Source organism: Cupressus sempervirens, chromosome 3 (assembly GCF_028749045.1).
Source record: "Cupressus sempervirens isolate cs-2001-9-10 chromosome 3, ASM2874904v1, whole genome shotgun sequence".
NCBI classification, from domain to species: domain Eukaryota; kingdom Viridiplantae; phylum Streptophyta; class Pinopsida; order Cupressales; family Cupressaceae; genus Cupressus; species Cupressus sempervirens.
Genome location: NC_143120.1, coordinates 969,548,010 through 969,572,366, shown reverse-complemented (window position 1 = coordinate 969,572,366; position 24,357 = coordinate 969,548,010). Strand labels below are relative to the sequence as shown.

The following is a 24,357-nucleotide window of genomic DNA, read 5'->3' as shown; positions in this document are numbered from 1 at the left end:
TTTAGAACTTTCCCAGGTCACCTTCTAGAAGGAATATTAGTTTATTATTTTATTAAGTGACTTTATGATATATTATTTTATTTAAGTCATTTTATTAAATTAATTAAATATGAAGTTACCTTTTAATATTTATTTATTTGATAACTTTATAAATAATTAACTTAATACCACTTTTTAATTTAATTAAAATAATCAATTAGTCATCCTCATAAAATAATCAATATTTTGGACAACTTAATTAATTAGATTAATTAAATCAAACTACCTCTAAAACGGGGACATTACAAAACCATTCATTAGAAAGCCCCTTAAGCTCATCAATTGATAAGTGGGAGATATTTTCCACAAGTCAAATTATGATATTGCTATCAAGATTTGATTGTGTAGTTTTTTGAGTCAAACTCATTGACTTGTCTTCATGACTAGTGGTTCATAGAACCCATCTTTCATGAGAATGAATGGAACACATAACACTCATTGAATCTAGGTGATGCTCTCAGAGGTGAAGCACTAGGACTTCCCATGAGATCACCCATCCCAGTACTACTCTAGCTCAAGCATGCTTAAGTACAGAGTTTTCTCCGTTGTGAAGCTCACTCTGCTTGCAACCCCATTTGCAATACCTTCACCAAGTGTCATGCCGTATGAACCATTCATTAGAAAGCTCCTTAAGCTCATCAATTGATAAGTAGGAGACATTTTCCACAGCAAGTCAAATTATGATATTGCTATTAGGATTTAACTGTGTAGTTTTTTGAGTCAAACTCATTGACTCATTTTCAGGTTTAGTGATTCATAGAACCCATCTCTCATGAGAATGAATGGAACACATAACACTAATTGGATCTAGGTGATGCTCATAGAGGTGAAGCACTGAGACTTCCCGGGAGGTTACCCATCCCATAACCCTTTACATGAACCCTCTATCTCGCTGTCTTTTATTTTCAGATTGTATTTGCTAGCTTGATATGATTTTAAATGAAGTTTAAATGCTTACAAAAGATTACTAAGAAATCTAGGTAAAGAATTGGAACACAAATACAATCTTTTTTAACCATTTGAATGCATAAATATGATTTTTACATGTTAAATGTGCATCTACAGCCAATAGACATTTTTACAAATGCTTAGCATGCAATCTGACTTATTAAATGAAGAACTTGGATTGCCCTTGGCGTTGGATTTGTTGTAGCTGAGATAAGGAAAACTCCACACCAAGAGTAAGAACCATATAATGCATCCCAAGGTAGGAATTAAGATTGCCCTATAAGAGACCGCAGGCTGAATTTAAGGAGTTCCATATACCGAAGTCACAATCTCAGATCAAAACCATTATACTTCAGCAATGGAGTTGATAATTTAAAATTCAGAAATCCCTTCAAAGACAAATACTATCAAATAGACAATTGCATCATCTATTTGCTTCATGAAGCCACCTTTTATAATGCACTTGGCTTCACCAACACACCATTAATTAGAAGCTTTCATTAAATTTTTTTATTAAAATCTTTTCTAGAACATGGTTTCATGAAGACACTTTTCACTTAAGAGGCTTCAACTTCTAAATATAACAACTCCTTGTGCATTTATATTTACTACATGACTTAGGCTTATAATTAATTAATAAATAGCCTGCTCCAATGATGACTCAATGCTCAAGTAATATTATAAAGATAAATTATAACTTTATAATAAGCCATTTAATGATTTAATAATAATTTGGCCACTAAAAATATAATAACTCCCAAAATACTCATCATTTAGATATGTCGTCTAAAATAAGAGTCATTATTTCTCCATGTGACCAAATGCACTTTCCAAAAACAAAAAGGGTTCATCTCAATCAACACCCAACTTACCACAAATAGTAAGCACACAAAACTAAGTCCAAACGAAGTCCAATCTGAGCCAAATGAAGACCAACCTGTAAGTTACTGAATTGTGGAGAAGATAAGACCCTCCCAAGCCAAGCCACTGCCTCAGAAGACCCTCTATTCACAATAATTAGCCTATGAGGATTACAATAATAGGCTAATCTCTCGAACGTTGATGTCGGCAAAAATGGGGACATTACAACCATGCCATCAACTTGTTCTTGGAAGCCACACTACATCAGATTCCCGGAGACATTTTAGAGCTACCTCTCAATGGAAAGTTGGCACCAGGGGAGCCTTCAGTATTCTACTGGCAATATCTGGATATTGGAGGAGCAACGACAAGCACGAAACGCATAAGGCGTGATGCAAGCTTAGACCATGGAGACACCGATAGTGGACGTCAGGTAACGTCAAAGAGTACATGTGTAGATGATGAGAGTAGCTAGGCTAACGAGGATGAAGGGGAAGCTACTTCCGAACCTCAGGTATTATTTACACCATCGATGTTTCCCATGACAATGCACTTGACATCAAGTACTAGTACTAGCACCACCCCTGTCCTTGATTTCGGGCAAGTTAGGACACCTATTGTGATGACCCCACTAGCTATCACTATGGAGAGAGTCTCCATAGAGGAAGTACTTGCAGTGCCCATGATACCTAAGACGACAACAATTGTGCCAATGGAGGAGGGCATTCCTAAAGAGTTAGTTGAGACAACAATTACAAGAGAGGACGTCATAGTAGCAATTCAACAGATGGAGAGCGAGGCACATGTGGCACCTAGGATAGAGAGTGCTAAACCTCATGAGCGTAATGCCATCCTGGCAAAAGAAGGGGATCTTGCATCACAACCATCTATAGATGTAGCCCAAGATATTGGAGCAATGGAGATTGTGGAGATTGGAGACAGTATATCATAGGAGTCGCAAAAGCCTCAGGTTTGCCTTGAGGTGACCGGATTGGAGGCAATGGTGACTATAGACACAACACTACTAGTTCAGCCAGGAGCAATTGGTTGTACGGAGATGACACTACCTACACCATTGATGGGTCATGCCAGTGAGTTCTTGAGACAATAGTTTGGGTTTGCCCCTATGGCAAGGGGACCCTCCATTCAGTCCCCGAGAAGGGAAGATATCTTGGCTAGGGTATCAATGATTACAGCACTAGGAGACATTGTGATACCACAGTTTGAGGATGTGCCATATGATGAGGAGGTCGCACCAGATGTGGAAATAGCTGCAACAAGAGGAAGAGGTTCCTAAGGAATGGAGGCAGAGGTTGCACTATAGGTGGAGCAGGCAGAAGAGGCAAAGATAGACTATGATTCGGATAATGAGCAAAAGATGGCATACCTTGAGACCCTAGGCGATGTATTGGATATGGGTCGTGTGATTGGTCATAATGCAATGACCAAAACAAAGGAGTTGCATCTTGTTTTAGCCTTCATACGGAAGAGATGCTTTGTATGCTTTTGATCTTGCTTTGAGACAAGAGGGTGGTTGACAATTAAGATGTCAAATATGATGGCCGATTGGACCACGCAACCGGAGTTGGGACCAAGCAGCAACACTATGGCTTGGTTGTGAGGTAGTAGAGGTGTATAAAGGCGTCTAATATGCTCAGTGACATGCCGAGGCCAAGAGAATGGCGGTTGAGAGGTCTAGAGAGATGGCAGAGACGTCTAGAGAGAAGTTAGCCATCCAATTAGCTACACAACAGGCAAAATGGGCAGTAGAGCGAGTAGTGCTCCTACAAGACAAAAGCATGGTTGAAAAATAGTTAGAGGAGGTACGAGCTGAGGTGAATGCGAGTCAAGCAACATATGCAAAGAAGGAAGTTGAGGCTTTGGAGGTTGCAATTATGTTGAAAGGAGTTGTAGAGCTAAATTCTCAAGCACAAGCAGATTTGCAGATTCGCTCGCAGTGAGCAAGTCTACTAGCTGCAACAGATATTGGACTCTATAGGGACATCTTCTAAGCCCCCTCCCCCTTCTTAGTATTATGTAGTATTATTAACCCTATTTTGTTGTATTTAGTCCTGAACATTTTGCATATTATCATCCGGAGACGACTTTCATTTTGGAGGAGATGATGGTGTCGGGTAATCAAGTAGTTAGATAGTTTTGTGTAACCAGGGGAAGTTACGAACGCGGCGGTTGACCTCGCATCCCTCGGCTACTATGTGCACTAGTCTCCGTCACAAGCAAAGGTGCATTTTGCATTGGAAATGTAATCTTGCATTCGATGATGAATAAATACATATGTTGCTTCTGACTTCTTTATAAGTCATGAGTTCAATATCTTATTTTGTCTTTATGCATTAGTTCTTGTTACCCCTGGGGGCGAAACGATATTCCTTTTTCATGCTTTCACAAATTAGTGATCTTTTAGACTTAGAAAACTGATGATGCTGGCTTAATCAATTATCACAGAAATATTCATGACATTGTTTTATGCACAAATGTTGGTTTTTAATTGGCTTCTTGTTCTTTTTAACTATCCATTTATTACAAAACCTTTCGTTTTATTAGCTATGCATGCATGGACGTTTCACCATAGATTCTTTTCTGGCGTTTGCACACTTTGATAAAGACTGGCAGACTTGTCATAACATATTAGAAAAAAATGCACATTTTACTGGCATTTATGTCATCAGTGGTTACCTTGGATAAATTTGGTAATAGCTAAGATTCTTTTTGTTCTACCTAAACAATTCTGACAACCCTTCTTTTGCATGGATATATTTATCATGTTCCTCCACGGACCAACTGGCAACCACAAATCGATTTGTGCAATTACTCAAACAAGCATACTTTGCCAAACGTACCAGCTCACTTAGTTTACACACAACATCCCAATCAGCACATAAACAACTCCACATCATCACACAAATATTGTCCAAACACAGAAACACATGCCACCACTTGAACCATGACCAAATAGTCAATCCGTCATCAAGGAAAAATACTAACAATCTCCTCCTATTTTTCATTGATGGCGATCCCATTAATCAGAATGCTCTGCAAAGATACGACTCCCCATGAATGTTACTACTCCCCCTTTGCCATTAATGACCATCAAATTGATACAAATCTGAAACATTGGGTGAAAGATAAATTAATGAAACACTTCCCCTGAAAGTAAGCCATTTAGTAGGGTAAGAGGACACCAAGTTTTCTCCTGAAGTATTCAAAGCATTCTCGAGGTAATGGTTTGGTAAAGATATCATCCACCTGTTCTTTAGTACAAACATATTCCAGCTTGACAACATGGTTAGCAACTTTCTTTTCAAAAAATGAAATCTGATTGGAACATATTTAGTTCGTGAGTGCATAACAAGGTTCTTGGAAATATCAATAGTGTTGATGTTGTCAGAATAGATAGAGATCGGATCAGCAAATTCAACTTTAAAATCAAGCAATGTATGTTTTATCCATATTACTTGCGTGCAACATGCCACGGCTGAAATATACTCAGCTTTAGCTATGGATAATGATGTGCAAGACTATTTTTTTACTTAACCATGAAACAAGACAGCCACCAAGGAAAAAAGTGCCACCACTTGTACTTTTCTTATCATCAACTGAACTACCCCAATCTGAATCAGTGTAAGTTGTTAAAGTAAAATCAAAACATTTTGGATACCACAAACCAAGATTGACTGTTCCTTTTAAATACTTAAAAATCCCTTTGGCTGCTTGTACATAAGTCCCCTTAATCATAGCTTGAAATCATGCAACATAAACAAACCACCTGCATAATGCCAGGTCTAGTAGCTGTAACAAAGCTTCCTACAATAAACATGTTTGACCAACACTAGCGGATTCATCATCTTTACTTAATTTGCAACCAGTTTCCATTTCTTCCATCTTCAAAATTTTCAACAGCTCTCCAACATATTTAGATTGAGAAACAAAAATTTCATCTGCTAATTCATTAACTTGCAGCCCAATAAAATAGGATACCTCGCCCAACATGGATATTTCAAATTCTTTCTTCATGCTAGCAACAAACTCCTTTATCATTGTAGAGAAATCACTTCCAAAAATCAAATTATCAACATAAACACCAACAATGAGAATGTTGTTACCTTCTGATTTTACATATAAGTTGCTATCAACATAGCCCTTTTTGAAGACTTGCTTCTATAGATATTTATCCAGCCTGTCATACCAAACTCTTGGAGCTTTTTAAAGCCGATACAAAGCCTTCTTCAGCTTGCACACATGATAGCCCTTTTTGAAGACTTGCTTCTATAGATATTTATCCAGCCTGTCATACCAAACTCTTGGAGCTTTTTTAAGCTGATACAAAGCCTTCTTCAGCTTGCACACATGACCGATCACCATTCAAGACTGTTAATTTAAAATCCATTTGATAAACTTTGAAACCTCTAAAAGAACCAAAAGCAAGGAAAATTCTAATTGCTTCTAACTCTGCTACGGGAGAAAATGTTTCAGCATAATCTACTCCTTCAATTTGAGCATAACCTTTACAAACTAAGCGCTCATTCCTTACCACTCTACCTTCTTCATTTATTTTGTTGTGGTATATCCATTTAGTACCAATGACGTTTTTATCCTTGGGTTTAATCACAAGCTCCCATGTGTTACTCTTATAAATCTGCTCCAATTCTTCTTCCATAGCAGAAATCCAATGTTTATCTCTGGCCGCCTCTTCAATACATTTTGGCTCAAACAAAGTAAGGAAGCATCCTCATCTTCATAGTAATTAATGTTCTTTCTAATAGCTCTAGTTCTATTTCCCAGTAACACTTGATCTCTAGGATGATTTGTTTGCACAAATTTAGAGGGAGTCTTAAAAGATGTACTAAAATCATTTTGTGGCTCATACTTGAATGGCTTATGTGTAGCTTCAGCTTCATCATTGGAAGAGGAACTATTGCCATTTTGTGAGTGTGCCTTTTCTTTTGTATTTTCCTCATCTTTGTTCATTGTCCCAGCTTTTGATGATGGAGGAAAAGGGTGCATAGCAGTGTGTAAGGACCCTTACTATTAAGGCCACTAAACCCTCAAACTGAACTTAGGAATTTTGTCAAACACTTGGCGTGTAACAGTAACAATATTCAGAATATGGTAATTTCAGATTTGATAATCACAGAATTACAATATATATAAAGCCATTGAACTATATTTCAATTACAATGCCATAAATTCTGAAATTATTTTATTACCAATTCTGGTCTGATTATTACAATGACTGTATGACAGCAAATTTACCCAAGAATTGACATATATTTCAGAATGCAAGAACCTGGTTTGAAGAACTATGGAAGAACACCACGTTTTGCTGCAGATCGTTGATGAAGACCTCCAACCGCACCCCCAAACTATCCTTAATTTGCTGCTGCTGCCCAAACTAGCAGGGCCGTACCAGGCCGTACCTGTACGGCTGCTGAAATAAAATAATATTAGGGTTTTGGGACCCCCAAATGCAAGGAAAATGGGCGCCTAGGATTAGGTAGTAACCCTGTAAAACCATAAAAAATAACTCCAAGGGGTTGAGGAGATATGAGCAATTATGTGGTTCCGAACCCTGCTTTGCCAATTCTGAAAATGCACTTATTCTCTCTTCAAACTCTTGTCAAATGCTTCTCCAATGATAGGGCAAATCTGGAATCCTTATTCCAACCAAAAACAAACCCTAACAACGAATTCTCAATAAGCTCCAATGAGATGGCTGAATACCAACTCCAATTATGCAACAATTCAGATGATATTTCACACCCTCAAAGTCGCCAATCCAAGGGAGTGATTCGTTCCCAAAGATCGAATAATTTGCAGATCCAAAGTCCACAAATGTCTTCACAATGAAGAAGTAGAAGAGTTCTCCAATCCAAGCATGTCCAAATGAGAGGCCCAGCCCTCTATTTATTCACTTTTCTAAGAAGTTGCTAGAACTTCTAGAAACATCCTTTATAATTTCTCATTATAATGCACTTTTTTATAATAAAGTAATTTTATAAAATAAAAAGTGCAACTCAAATTAAAATTATAACATGTGGGCCCCAATATCACATAATGATAAAATATAACCTCTTAACACTTCTTCAAGAGCAAGATATGACTATCTGATCCGCAGAATTGACTCTCTTTCCACACCATTTGCCTACGAGAGTCTGGAATAGGCAAATCCATGAACAATGCCATGTCGAACTAAAGAGGGGACATTACACAGTGCTAGTCTCTTTTGCCCATTTCTTACTACCATTCACATTCCCACAAGACTCATTAGTAACTTCATGAATCTTAACATTCACACTTTCAACTATTTGTGCAGCCTTTTGTTATAACACTTGAATGCTTTACAATTAGAAGAGTAACCAAGAAAAATACCTTCATCTGATCTTGCATCAAACTTACCCAAATTATCATTATCTCTTCTAATGTAACAAGGGCTACAAAAAAATTTGAAGCATTTAACAGTAGTTGATTTACCTTTCCATAGCTCATAAGGTGTCTTATTATTACTTACTCTTAACAAAGTCCAGTTTTGAATGTATACAGTTGTATGGACAACTTCCCTACAAAAAGTGTCACTTACTTTCCTTCATTCATCATGCAATGAGCCATTTCTTGAACTTTTCTATTCTTTCTTTCCACAACACCATCTTGTTGTGGAGTTCTAGCGGTTGAAACTTGCCTCTTTATCCTATGTTCTTCATGAAAACTTACAAACTCATCAGAGGCGAATTCACCACCATTATCTGAGCATAAACACTTAATCTTGAATCTATTTCATTTTCAGCTAAGGCTTTAAAAACTTTAAGCTTATCTAGAGCTTCTAATTTTTCTTTAAGAAATGCAGCCCAATTCATACACGAAAATCATTAATCAATAACATAAAATATTTCTCACCTTATAGGCTTGCTATTCTAGTTGGCCCACATAAATCTGTATGAACCAGCTCAGGAGGTTTAGAGCTGTAAAGTTCTTTTGAGTTGAAAGATGTTCTTGTTTGCTTTTCCATTTGGCAATTTTTGCAAATGATGTTTTCTGGTTTTCCCAGCAATGGAATGTCTCTCACAGCCTCCTTGTTGATCTTGACAAGATTTTCAAAATTAATGTGCCCAAGCCTTTTATTACAAATCCATGCTCCATTCACTTGACTAAAGCAGCAGGTTTCATTGTTAGTACCATCAAGAATATAAAGATTGTTCGCTTCCCTTGTGGCATTAGCAACTTGTTCATCTCCTTTACCAATGGTGCAACAATTTGAATTAAAGCAAAGATCATACCCTTGATCACACAGTTGATTCCCACTTAATAAATTATGTTTCATACCTTTGACACATAGCACATTCTCAACTTAAATTTCACCATTATTCAACATAAGAGTACCAATACCAGCAAATTCAGCTAAAGAACTCCCTCCAAATCTAACTTTTCTTTCATTCATTTTCTTAAGTGTATGAAATTTACGTAAGTCACCACTCATATGTTTAGAACAACCAATATCAAAATACCAAATATCCTTTTCATTTCTTACAAGAAGGGCAGTTTGCACAATTAGAGATTTAAGAGATACCTGATCTTTTCTTCTGCAAACTTTAGTAACTTTTGGTTTACCCTTAGCTTCATCATTGTTAGAAAGTCCTGCAATGTTACTCTTACAAAATTTTGCAGCATAACCAAAGTTGTTACATTTATAACATATAACATTGTGGTGTCCAAAAGACCCCAAAGAGCTTCTATTAGTAAAATGAAACTTTCTTCTACACCTTTGTGTGTTCCTGCTGGTGTCATTTCTTACAAGAAGGGCAGTTTGCACAATTAGAGTTTTAAGAGATACCTGATCTTTTCTTCAGAAAACTTTAGTAACTTTTGGTTTACCCTTAGCTTCATCATTGTTAGAAAGTCCTGCAATGTTACTCTTACAAAATTTTGCAGCATAACCAAAGTTGTTACATTATAACAGATAACATTGTAGTGTCCAAAAGACCCCAAAGAGCTTCTATTAGTGAAATGAAACTTTCTTCTACTCTTTGTTTGTTGTTGTTTTGGTTTTGTCATTTATTTTCGGACACCTTTGTGTGTTCCTGCTGGTGTCAGCCTCACTATTGTAATCTTACAGTCCCATAGATCTGTTTTTGGTCTTTTGTTGGACATTAATATCATTATCTTATCTTATCTTATCTTATCTAGCAAGAAATCTGCAATTAGTGGCTTTGTGTCCAAAGTAATTACAAGCAAAATAATATCCATAAAAGAAAGATTTATTAAACCTGTTCATGTGATCTTGTTTGAAGGTAAGAGGTTCCTCATCATTCGAAATTTGTTGTTCCTTTCCTTGTGAAATAGACCATTAACCCTCTTCAAATCCAATTCCTCTTTTGTCTAATGGTGACTTTTGAGAAGCAAGGAGATTGTGCAATGACATGCTGCTGTTTTGATTTGTCACCTTGACTCAACAAGGTTGTGGACTTTCCAATGTTTCTAAGTGAGGCAACTTCAGCTTCTAACTCCCAAATGTTCTTTTCTTTCATCTTAATCTGATTTCCCAAATCCTCTTGGATCTTTTTGGCTTCCTCATTCTGGATTTTTGAATCATTAAAAAATTTCTCAACATCACAAAGGGCCATAGTTGTCTTCATCTTTTCTTGGCTTTTCACTTGCAGCAGTTCAATGAGATTCTGATTTTTCTTCTTAAGTTTCTTTATTTCAGAAAAGAGTTGCCACTAGTTCAAGTTCTAAATCCACTTTATCTCTTCCATATGATCATGTTCTTGATTAGTTAACTCTTCATCTTTTTGGTCATCAGCTTGAGTATCTTCCCTGGTCATACAAGCAATGTCACCTTCAAGATTAATAACATATGTAGCATGTAGTTGTTCCCAAATTACCTTAGCTATATCAAAATGCAAATATTTCTCAAGCTGAGAATCAGCTAAACAACTTAGAATTGCGCTCATTGCCTTTGCATTATTGTCAAAAGCTATCTTCTCATTTGCAACATTTAAGGACTACATAGGAGGTACATAATCAGCTCTAATGCAATTCCAAACATCATAGCCAAAAGATATAATATAGGTCAACATCCCATAGCTCCAAAGGGTAAAGTTGGTGCCATCAAACTTAGTAACCCCACATTTTACATGCTTTTTAAAATTCAAATCATCAATAGCCATAAACAAAATTTCCTCATTTTGATTGTCATCCTCACTGTTAGAAAAAGTATCGCTGTCATCTTTAGAATAAAGACTTTTCTTAGATTTATCAGATTTCCTATTCGCTCTTACAAATTTTCTAGTTCTTCTAAACCTTGAGCTTCTTTCATCAGAATAGTCAACTTCTTTCTCAAAAGGAAATTTTGAAGCAAAATGACCAATTTTACCACAGTTAAAACATTTTAAAGTTAGCTTAGCTTTGTATTTGCCAAGTCTCTTCTTTAACTTTCTCACAAGATCAGCAATTTCATCATTTGAATCTTCTTCCAAATTCTCACCTGGCTTCAGCTCCTTCTCTTTTCCACCTTTTGAAGCTTTGAAAGCAGTTCTCTTTTTAGAGAACCTTCTACATTTGTCCTCATTTCATATGCAGTCAAGATGCCATGCAACTTACCCACAATAAGTGTATCCAAATCTGTCATTTCTTCAACAGAAGAGACCTTAGCATTAAATCTCATGGGAAAAGTGTGAACTACCTTTTGAACAATGGTCTTTTCATCAATTGTTTCACAAAGTCCTTTCAACACATTAACAACCTTGTCAACTCTAAGGATGCAAGCAGCAACACTTTCATACGAATGCCTTCAAAAATCATTGTATGAGTTTGAACTTTTGCCTTTCTAACCTTATCATCACCATGACAAGCATTAAATAACTTATGCCATACCTCTTTGGCAGAATTACAATGCATAACTTTGATAAATTCAGATTCGGGGAGACCACATAGAAGTGCATTCACGACTTTTGCATTGTTCTCAAAATCCTTCTTCGCGTCAGCATCGGTAGGAGGCCGAGCTGGAACAGTATATCCATCTATGATGCTCATGTAAACATCAAAACCAAGAGATGTAATGTAGGTTTTCATACGAATACTCCAAAAGGCATAGTTTGTTCCATCAAAAAGAGGAGCACGGTTTGTGGGAAGACCTTCTAAGACACTCATGATGACTCAGTATAGACTGACCCTCAATATCTTAAGCAAATAAAGAGAGAACCTACTCTGATACCAATTGAGAAAACAAGAAACTGCTGAGAGGTGGAGGGGGCGAGTTAGTATTTTAAAAAATTAGCACAACTTTAAAGTTCACAAACACAAACGAATTGCATGAACATAAGAAGACAGTAACACAAGGATATATCTCATGGAAAACCCTTTTGGGTTAAAAACCACAATCCACTAATAATCTGAAAAATGGGCTACAAAAAAGTAAAACAGAGTCACAACTCTTTTCACATCAGCAAGCAAACTTACGCTTCAACCTATCAAAGAGCCTCACACTCTAACTTTCAAATGGCTACAACCATTTCTTCCCTTGGAGCATCAATACCATTATCAGATTATGAGATACAAACAAATTACTGAGACAACCCTAGTCAAAAATAGGAAGTTTAATCAATAGCTCCTGGATATGCTTCAACAGAGATAACAGACTAAAAGAATCTGATCTAAAGGATTTGGTGTATAATTTTACTCCAATACCAGTAACCTTATCGATCACTATACTGTAGATTTTCTTATATAGACAGTGTTACTTGTCTTCAGCAGTTGCACCAATTTTTATACTCACTGCACTCGATGAACATTCACAGCCCACTCACTTGACTCAGACCCAGCTTCAGTATTTTTCACCGCTTTTAAAACACCCAAATATTGTTGATGTATTCCTTTTCAATGCTTTCACAAACTCATGATTTTTCAGACTTAGAAGACTGAAGTTTCTGGCTTTATCAGTTATCGCAGAAATAATCATAACATTTTTAATGCAGCAACATCCATTTTTTATTGGCCTTTGGTTCTTCATACCTGTCCATTTATTACAACACCTTTCATTTTATTAGCTATGCATGCATGGACATTTCGCTGCAGATTATTTTCTGGCGTTTGCACAGTTTGATAAAGACATGCAGACTTGTCATAACATATCAGAGAAAAATGCACATTTTTACTGGTATTTCTGCCATCAGCAATTACCTTGGATGAAGTTGGCAACAGCTAAGATTCTCTCTGCTCTACTTAAACGATTCTGACAACCCTGCTTTTGCATGGATATATTTAGCATGTTCTTCCACAGTCTATAGAACAGCTAGTAACCACATATAGATTTGTACAATTGCTCAAACAGGCATACTTCGCCAAATGTACCAGCTCACTTAGTGTACGCACAACATAGCAGTCAGTAAATAAACAGCTCCACATCATCACACAAACATTGTCCATACAGAGAAACACATGCCATCACTTGAACCATGACCAAACAGTCAATCAGTCATCAAGGAAATATACCAACAGTTGTAACAATGAATATATTTGTTGTGTGTGTGTATAGATATACTAAGTTACTGATTCAGATGCGGATTTGTGAAGCGGATGCGATAAAAGAACTATTCTTTGGATGTGGATGCAGGAGGAAGTGTGTGTGTGTGTGTGTGTGTGTTTGTGTATATATGCAAAGAATCGCAAGAAATATACAAAAACAAATCATATGATAGTACGACTATGATACCTCACCCTTTAACAAAGTTACAAAATGACTTCTGAATGCTTCAACATTCACCTTCAGAGTCATTTAAGGGTTTCCTTGCAAAAAACAGAACTAAAAAAACGCTTTACAGCACATGCAAATTAAAAACTTTAAGTTGTTTGCCATTTTTTTACTTTTCTGGGCATTGGGCCCATGGGTGCCTCTAGATGCGATCGGAAGCCCTGTGGATGGATTCCGGTATCTAGCTTCCGGACGCATCCAGGGACCTGTGGATGGCTTCAGGGAAGCATCCACAGGGCTTCCAGTCGCATCCAACGCACATCCATATCTGCTTCCACCTCCAGTCTCGAGGAGGCTGCACTGGTGTGTATATATATACACACACATACAGTTTCATGCATTCTGCAAATTTGTAATGCATTTTATAGACCTAACTTAGACGCAACTCAAATATGGACTTGATGATGGCAATACATAGCATGAAAAAAGAGACGTTTTGTTTTAACTTCCAATCATAATTAGTATTTATAAAAAAAATTATGGCTTTGTAAGATTTCTTGATCCTTACAATTCATTAAGAAAACTCTTTTCTCATCTTCAAGTCATCTTTGAAGTTAATGTTACATATCACCTTTCGGGTACCTCAAAAACATATCTTGTGTAGGCAACATCTTTGACTCTACTGTTGTTTTTGGCTAACTAAAAGATCTATATATTAATTAAAGTCTCCAGAGTTCAAAACATAACCATGTAGCTTCATTTGCAATTGTTCTTGTGCAAAGTAAATATCCAAGCTACAATTAAAATCATTCCATCACAGTCTTAGCAGTGCCTAACGCGGCCTTCAAACATTATCAAACCATGTGCCCAAGTACAAATCCCACTCCTGTTGTTTGTGCAAGGTACAAAACTTCAGCTGAACTTAACTGAATAGTGTTTCCTTTTGCGGCAGCTAAGTTGAATGAGAGTTGAAGTTTCTGGCTGCAACATCAGATATCCAAGTCGAATTACATGCTAAGTGTGGAATGTGTTTCTACATTGAACATCCTTTGAATGACACTCCCTCCCCAGGAAAGCAAATAGCTTGAAATGAATTGCAGTAAGGTTGTAATGTCCCCAACTTGGATGCTGTCAATTTTTTAAGGTTAACATAAATTACTATGTATCCAAATCAATTCATTTCAAGGAAAGAATAGTTCATAATACATTTGGTAAATAACATATTCAAGCCTATTTCTTTACTCTCTCTTAAACTCAATCCTGCTGAAGATGTAGATTTACTTGTCATAGATTGGTTGACACCAATCTACAAGTAGGTTCCTGAATCCTTGGGTAATGGATAATACCAAATACATTATATATTTACCTGATAGATGCCACTCTTTTCTTAGAAATTCCTAACATATAAAATTCATCCTTTCTCAGAAAATGCTGCTTCTCGTTTAGTTGATTGGTCTCGGCATATATATTGGCCGTTTATTCTGATTCTTTAATCAGTCTCAATATCTTTTCTTCTATATTCAATCCCCCAAACTTGGTGCTTGTTTGAGAAGGATTGATTACTCTTTTATATTTGTGATTTGATAGGACATCTCCAAGAAACATGTCTATTGCCTCTTCCTCGTTTTCGATTGTAATCTACTAAATGCTAATTATTTCATAACCACTAGTTACCAAACATATTCTTATCTGTATGTACTAGGCTATCTGGCAATTGTTGTGCAGTTTGTAATTATATATTTGCTGCCGACTAAAGGTTGTATTATCCTTCTAGAAATCAACTTGTCATATGGCTCTTAATGGTAGCTATATGATCTTCCATTGATTCCATAAGCCACAAGTATAGTATTCTGTTAAGTGTAATGATATCTCTTTAGAGACACGTGTTGTCTGAAACCAATATTTTTTTTTCTCCTTGAAGATTTCATATGGTTGAGGGCCTATTAAGAGTGTAATGTTTTTTAATTTGTTTATTAGTATTTACTTAGTAAATATTCCATGATACCATTCACTTTAGACTTAATACTATTATTCAAATATTTATTACTATAATATGATTATTTATTTATTTTCATATTTTTAAATTATTATTATTTATTATTTTATTATTCAATTTGATTTCAAAAAGGGGCATTACTAGGTTCTTGGAGAGTCTAAAGGATGTTCTCTATCAAGAAGAAACCATCTAGTCCAACCATAAAGGCTTGTTGAAGCCATTGATTTTAATAGTCTTATAATGTTATGCGGGCAAAAGCTTCAAGCTATGGTAATTCATTAAGAGATGTTTTAGTAAACTAAAAATTGTCAATTGGTGAATAGTTGGGATCATTGAATCAAAATTTGGTGAATTATAGAGGCTTCAAGGCGACCAGAATTGATATATTTCAAATTTAATAATATTAGGTGTAATAAACCTCTAGAGCATTTGATTATTAGAATTTTAAACTTAACTGTTACACCACATTATTTGAATAATTCTAATTTGCCTAAATTTTTTGGTATAAGTGGCATTACATATGGTGATCTACTTCCTTTTACCGTAGTACCCTATCATTTATATACTATGTTACTGTTCATGCTCAGCATTGTTGATAGACACAAGTGTCTATGTTGGTGTGAAGGACCTAATTTTCTCTTTTGAACATAGTTTTAATTATTCATAGTTGTGCATGATGTCCTTTGGTGATGTATGATTTGTTGTTTAGCTATGACATTGTGTTTGTTAGTGAGTTTTATTTACGCCTGTGTATGTGGAAATATTGGTATTGACTATTTATTATCACCACCATATAGTGTACTTACGACAAATGCAATTGATTAGCATTATTATTCATATTATTCATTATGGATTAGTTCTATGGTTTAAGGTGGTGAGATGGCATTGGCACCACCAATAATACTCTTCATGTTATGGATTACTATCATTACTATTATTAAGTTAATTCAGTATAAGTTATGTATCACTTCTTGATAGCTCTAATTAAAATCATTTACTTTTATCAAGAGACTTCAGATATGGAGTTTGTGTATAGTATTTTACATCTTCTAGAGCTTTCTAATGCTATCTTGATGATGGGTCACTAAGTGTGATCTGAAACATTGATTACAAAATAATACACAATCGAGACCAGAAACATTATTGATGAGAACATATATAGTTCGGTCCATATGTATACCTCGACATGTAAAACATTACTATGATGTTGTGGATAAGCTTTGGTTGCAATTAGTTTCTTCTTGATGTTGTTATTGGTTATTGCTGTCATTATTTAGTTGATAATAATTGATATTGACTTAACTGATTATGTTACGACATTAAATGTCCTCCTATACTAAATATTGATATATTATTATTATTAAGATACTTTTTACTAATTAGTAAATGTTATGTTTTATGTTATATTCGTACTTGTTATCTAAGAGTCATTTGACCACCTTATATAATGATAATGATTAGAGTATGTTCCTTAATGCTTGCATTTTCTTGCAGTAATGGCCTCGCATTTAGAAACGTTACTATTCGATGTCTCTAGCTAATTTTGGCTTTATTCCTTTAAGGAGGTGAATCATTTGCATTTGAGTCTTTCGTTTCCCAATAGGTCTAACTCCACATGCTTGTGGAGTGTTACCCAAGGATGAGTTGGGATGAAAAATGGAATCCAAAAATCAAAGGAGGTTATTGACACAATAATGGTCCAGCTAAACCCATAGGAGGGGCTTGTGGTTCATGCACCTTGACAGGGGGTCATTATAAACTTAATAATTATCGCTCACTCCAACTATAGTTAGCCCAACACAAATGGCATGGGGGGTTTATTATTTACTATTGTTTTAGGACGTGGCCTTATGTGAGGGGGCTTGGAGTTGGAAGCCTTTACACAAGTAAGGGGGACAACCAACAAACTGAGGTTGGACCCCCTTCAACTTTCTCTCCTTCAACTTCAAGAGCATGCGGGATATGGAAGGACACTGTCAAAAAAGAAATAGCCTAGTTTGTGGGAGGGATTAGTAGTGCAAATATGGAGTCCAAGGAGGAATTTTGCATGACCAATGGATGGACAAGGGTAAAACGAAGAGGAATGAGATGTTTGGTGGGAGTGGAATCGAATTTGGTTGAGTGGACAATTGGAAAATATTGCAAGTGAAAACTAGAAGAACAACACTTGGCTCCTGTCCGATCTTCCACCAAATAAGAAGCCTATTGGTTGCAAATAAGTGTATAAAGTCAAGTATAAGGATGATGAAACTCTTGATGAGTACAAGGCACAATTAGTAGCTAAAGGGTTTTTATAGAAGGAGGGCATGAATTAAGGAGGAGACATTTGTTCCCATTGCCAAAATGAGCACCATTCGGCTTGTCCTCGCCATTCAAGCTCAATTTGGATGGAAAGTCCATCACATGGACGTTAGAAGTGCTTTCCTCAATAGTGACTTGTAGGAAGATGTCTATATGGCACAACCCAAGTTTCAAGGTTGTCCATAAAGAACGCCAAGTATGCAAACTAGTGAAAGCACTTTATGGCCTCACCATGTGCATCAAGACTGATAAGCATTTGATTGATCAAGACTTCTAGTGGAGTCCTTTTGATCCTAATCTATATGTTAAGCATGCTAGTGGTGAGATTATTCTTCTTGTCATCTATGTTAATGGTTTCATCATTACTGATAGTGAAACATATTTGGTTGAGTAGGTCAAACAAAATTGGTGCTAGAATTTTGATATAACATATTTGGAACTTCTCCATTATTGTTTTAGTGTAGAAGTTTGGCAGAGGAATAGGAACATATTCAATTCTCAGTTAAAGTATGCTTGGTCTATTGGATAAATTTGATTGTAGGATTGCAAACCCACATCTACACCTATGGAGAAAGGGTTGAAATTATCAACCAAATTAGATTCACTAGTGGTAGATGAGTCGACATTTAGGAAACTAGTGGGCAGCCTCAATTATCTCACTGCCACTAGACCTGATATCAGTTATGTTGCACGGTACATCTTTGGCTTCATGTTAGACCCAAAAGCTAAACATTGGGTTGCAAAGAATCATTTGCTAAGACATGTGAAGGGGACTCCTAACTTCAGCGGTATATATATGTAATAACCCTCCTCAAATCTGCCCTCACAAAATGCTGATGAAAGCTCAAGGAATTTCATCAAACAATTCACATGCAAGGGACGTATGACTGATATAGTATTTCAGCTAGCTTCAATTGACTTTTTCTTCAATTTGCATCAATGAGAATCTTGTGCTAGAAGACTAAAATGGACTACGCAATGACCTAACATGAGTGTGCTACTAATTTTGACAATATTCAGTGTATATCTATGCTCTAAGCATGAGAAATGAACACCTACAGCCAACTGGCATTTTTACAAACAGTTGGTATGCAAACTAACTAGCTGATAAATAATGATATTAAATTGCTTAAATGACGCCAGCAACTATTATCTTCCTAATTGCAATGAAAAAATACAATGCTCATGAAATATGGCCAAGACTTTGGCATTTACATGGATTACAAAATGATAATGCTGGTACAATGCACACTTACAGCTGAAAGCTTATAACACCCTAAAAAGCAATACTACCAAAAGAACCTGGTTGTAGATAGCTGTAATAATTTCCTTCAATGCTGCCCCTTCTGCTTTGCTTTTTTCGAACTGCTTTTTCGGCCTGCTTATTTGGTTCCGCTTTTTCGGACTTCTTTTTCGTACTTGCTTTTTCAGCCTGCTTTTTCGATTCCGCTTTTTCGGACTGCTTTTTCGGATTGCTACTATGTTGAATCTCAAGACCATATCTTTCAATGGCGTCAAGATTTTCAGCTTGAAGGGATTTCGTCCTTCAAACTATTGAGACATAATCTCCAGAAAATTCCCCAATTTTTTTTTTAATATTTCCAAGCATGCCTAAAAGAAGCTCTTCCATTTTTTTTATAGTGTTCTCACAAGGGCTCCATCCTTTGTTTTCTCAATGTAGGATAAAACATCACTCCCTTTTATGAACTTATGTCTCCAATGTGTTATAAAATAAAAGGGATTCTTTTAATTTAAATATTTCCCACAAACTATAGTCTATGCATTAATAAAGTTAAATATTTAAATTTAACTTTATAAAATAGCTTTATCAATGCATAACAAATCTTATCAATGATAAACAAGTCTTCTTGCCGATTTTAAACAATTAGCATCGACATACCGTTGCCACTGGATGTCTGACCATATCTAAGATGACTTATTATAAATAGTAAGTATACCCAAAGTTGCCTCAAAACCCCTCAGAAAGACCTGCAACTGAAACTATCTAGGCCAAATGGCCTCTAAGTCCCTTTAATGTCCTAGTTAGCCTACGGGACCGTGGGGAAATAGGCTAACGACAACATCATGCTATGAATGCTAAAAAGGGGACATTACAATATAGCAGAAGCAAAGATCCTACGCTCATTGATTTTATAGATTCAAATTGTGCAACTTGTGTATCTCCTTATGGGTATGTTTTCAATTTGGGCACATGTGCAATCGCATGGAGCAACAACAAGTAGCAAGCAGTATTGTTTTCAGGAAGCTTGTAAGTCAATTTGGCTTCAATGAATGCTTGCTAACATTCACATGTCTAAAGAAAAACTTACTTCCTTGATCTGTGATAATTATGGGGTGTTGAAACTTGCCAAAAATCTAGTCTTCCATAAATGGACCAAACATGTTGACTTTCATTGTCATTTCATCTGCAAGTTTGTCAACAATACACCAGTGATGTTGCAAGATGGTCCAACTAAGGACCAAACGGTAGATATCCTAACTGAGTCTCTTAGTCTGAAAAAGTTTGACAAGTTTAGGGGGCAACTTGGTGTAGTTGATAAAAAGACCATTAAGGGAGGGTAGAATATATAATTATATAAAGTCAGTCATTCTTAGTTGTTCTATTGATGGTCATTTATTGTATTTATTTATTATGTTTTTAGGCTTCTAGTTTTAGAAGATGTGGTTGCTAGGTTTGTCGTCGGTAGAAATTGTGTATCAGCCGACGGGTCCCTTCGGGAAAGTTCTTGTTATGTAGCCGACGGGTAAATAGTTCGGCCACATACATTATGTCCGCTACAAACTATTTACTCGTCGGCTACATAACAAGAACTTTCCCGAAGAGACCCGTCGGCTGATACACAATTTCCTTTCCGAAGGGACCCGTCAACCGATACACAATTTCTACTGATGACAAGGTTTGCTTCAATTTGAAGCTTTTGTTCATGGTTAATAAACCGTCTTGTAAATTGCTATTTATACCTTGTTTATTCATCAAGATTCAATACGATCACATAATTTAGTTTTCAATCATTTTGGCACTGACTTGGTGCCTCAGCATCAATTACACCCTAGCATGGTTAGTTTATCTATGCATGGTTAGTTTGTCTATTTCAAAATTATTTGGTGACTTTTTTAATCAGATTAATTATTTTGATTCAAAACTATTTATGTCTATGGGATTTGGGTAATATTTTGAGGCACGTGAAGGATAAAGATTTTGATAATATCAATATCATTATTTATAATGAGTTCTTCATTCCACAAATTTAGATAAAAAGAATACCATGGAGAATCATAATCAAGATGTTGTAAATTACAATAGAGTTATCCAAGTTCAATGCTTGCATTTCATCTATCACTACTTGTAATTTAATTCTACACTTAAAGACACATATGCTATGGTCTAATGGAGATAGTCACAATTGCTGGGACAATAAGATACTTATTTTGGAAGGCAATAAGAAGCTTTGTTAACATTTTATGGCTAGGTAGATTGTGGTCAAGAAGGAAAAATGAGATACTACAAGGTGATAATGGTTGGGTAACTTCAATGGTTGCAACAAGGTTGGAGGTCATTATGTATATCCAGGAGAAGACCAAATATGCACATATGAACACAATGTGCAACATATGCTATGGTCTAATGGAGATAGTCACAATTGTTGGGACAATAAGATACTTATTTTGGAAGGCAATAAGAAGCTTTGTTAACATTTTATGGCTAGGTAGATTGTGGTCAAGAAGGAAAAATGAGATACTACAAGGTGATAATGGTTGGGTAACTTCAATGGTTGCAACAAGGTTGGAGGTCATTATGTATATCCAGGAGAAGACCAAATATGCACATATGAACACATATTGGGAAGGGTTTGATTTCTCTTTTCAATTAATTTCTCACACCAAGGTACCACAATTTTTGATACTTTGCAAAGATTCAAGGAATGCAACAGATTCTATGTTGTGGGTCTTGGAGAGATAGACTAATGTTGGGTGCACAATGACTACACTCGATTTGAGAGTTCACTCTAAAGTTCTAAACTACCAAATCATCGAGTTGAAATTCAAATCAAAAGCAAATGAGTTAATACTTCAAAGCATTGAAGATGAAGCTCCAAGTGTCATCTTAGCTAAGAGAATGGCACAAGTATCTTAGATTGAACATCAGTTGGTGACAACCACAACTTCATCCTTAGGTGAGATACTTTATCATGATAATATTTAGTCTGTATGGGATAACCATAGTATGGAGCTCAAATTGCCACCCAATAGATAATTTCATCAAAAGATAAGGATAAAACATGTTGGAGACGCGTCTCCTATTTCAAAAATAATTGGTACCATATAAGGAATTCAAGAAGCTGTGTTTTGGGAGAATCCCCCCATGACAGCCAGTTGTAGCATTATACTAGTAATAAGATTGATCATGGTAGCAGTAATAGCAGAGATAGTAGCATAACAGCAATAAATAAATTATAATTTAGATTCGTAGCTAACAATATAAGCTATATCCAGTTAAGTACATTTTTTATAATGTCATGAAAGAATTCAGATTCATGAAGGAATCTTAAAAACACTAAGTTGCTGGTTCAGCTTCGGGTTTGAGATTCATTCAAAAAAAATGGAGTTGGACTTGAATTTATTTTGGGTTTGTCTATACAAGAATTTATGTTTTTAAATACACACACACACACACATACATATACATACATATATGCAGCAGCAAATAAGTTCATGCACCACTATTCTAATATTAAAGCAACATAGTAAAATGCACCACCATATCAATACTTCAGTTCAAAAATAATAATGGCAACATTAATAATCAGCCATCACTATCAAATATCATAAAAAACTATCCAGCAAATCATCATCATTTTGCTGTTGCAAACTAGAATTACAAAAAGTAATGCTATAGGCCCCTTTAAGGCCAAGGTTGTGATTGTTGCCATAATATAAGCTTCACCCACGAATTATCATACCAGATGACTCAAAGAAAGCAGCTTCAGATCAGACTGGATGAAACCAAGAAAGCAAGCATTGGATCCAGATTTAACCACAGCAAAGATCTCTTTAGATTTTGTTTAATCCATAGTTCTCTATACATGTTAGCCTATAAGCACGAATTATGGTGTATTATATACATTCATAATAGATATGTGGCACTTTTATACATCCTCATTCTTCTCAAGTAGTGTTTTGTTAAAATGATTAGATTTCTTACAGGTTTGAGCTATGAATGTCTTTTATTTTTCAAAATTTGATTATTATTAATCTCAGATTCTACTTTGCAGAATGTAATCAGAATTTGATCTTTGGCAAATGTGAATGCAAGTGACAATTCAATATTGATAAATACTGAATATTAAATAGTAAATCTGAATCTGATATTTGTAGTCACCGAACTCCAAAGGGCATAGCATTAATTGATTTCAATGCACTTCTTGGCCGATTGGTTTGAGTATATGTATGTGGTGGAAAGATATGTCCATGAGTGGAGCTGCCTCTTCAAATGTAAGTATTTGTTTACCAAAGAAAACCCTGATCACTAATTGGGATTAGTACTAGCTTGCATTTAACCAATATATATGTCATATCGCTGATCTGAAACAAAGAATAATCAGAATTCAATCTGATTGCATTCAGTCAAACATTTGATCATGACTCGATCAGAATATCTGCAATTGCAGATTCACAAAATACTTGGATCCAATATGATCTGATATAGATGATAATCTATCTCCAATAAGATCATATATAGAGTTTCAATCAGATAGAAAAGTAATGATTGTTTTCCAAAAACATATGAAAAAATGATTTGACTGAATACGAATTAAATATGCATGTGTATGTAAGTCAAAATTTACAGAGGGCTGATATACATACACAAATGCATATATGCATATGAAAAAATGATTTAACTGAATACGAATTAAATATGCATGTGTGTATGTAAGTCAAAATTTACAGAGGGCTGATATACATACACACATGCATATATCATCAAATCAATCATTATTCCTATATCTGAGCCAAGCTACTATTTATTCAACACGTTTAATTCAAATTAGATATGATTAGTAATTAGAGTCCAATCATGTGCTTGAGTCTAATTCTAACTCCAATTTGGCATTAACAATTTTTTGAAAAAGTAAACAAAAGGGTATTTTTCGACCAAATTCTCCAAAATTCTGTCTGGATGCTGGAAACCAAAGTCACCCAAAAGTCATCTGAATTCTCCCAGGGTTCCTCTGAGAGAAATCCCAGCAAAACTCAATCTCCGTGGCAGTCTTTTGACAGAATCTGACAAGGACCACACTTCTGAGAGAATTGAACCAAGAGTTCCCAAGTCCAGGAGAGAATCTGGTAACTCAGTAAAAAAACATTTAATGGTTATAAAGTTCTTCAGATTCATGAAGAAATCTTAAAACAGTATTTTTTCTATTTCATAACAGATTTTTTTACTAAAAAAAGTCAATAAAAATTTGTCGTCCTATTGGGGACATCT

The 24,357-nt window shown here is 35.6% G+C and overlaps 1 protein-coding gene across 1 annotated transcript in view; it reads right to left on the bottom strand.

Annotated features, from left to right (window-relative positions):
* Window positions 1-24,357, bottom strand: part of GEK1 (D-aminoacyl-tRNA deacylase) — a 245,223-nt gene that overhangs the window by 13,055 nt on the left and 207,811 nt on the right. The gene's annotated exons all lie outside the window — the stretch shown is intronic.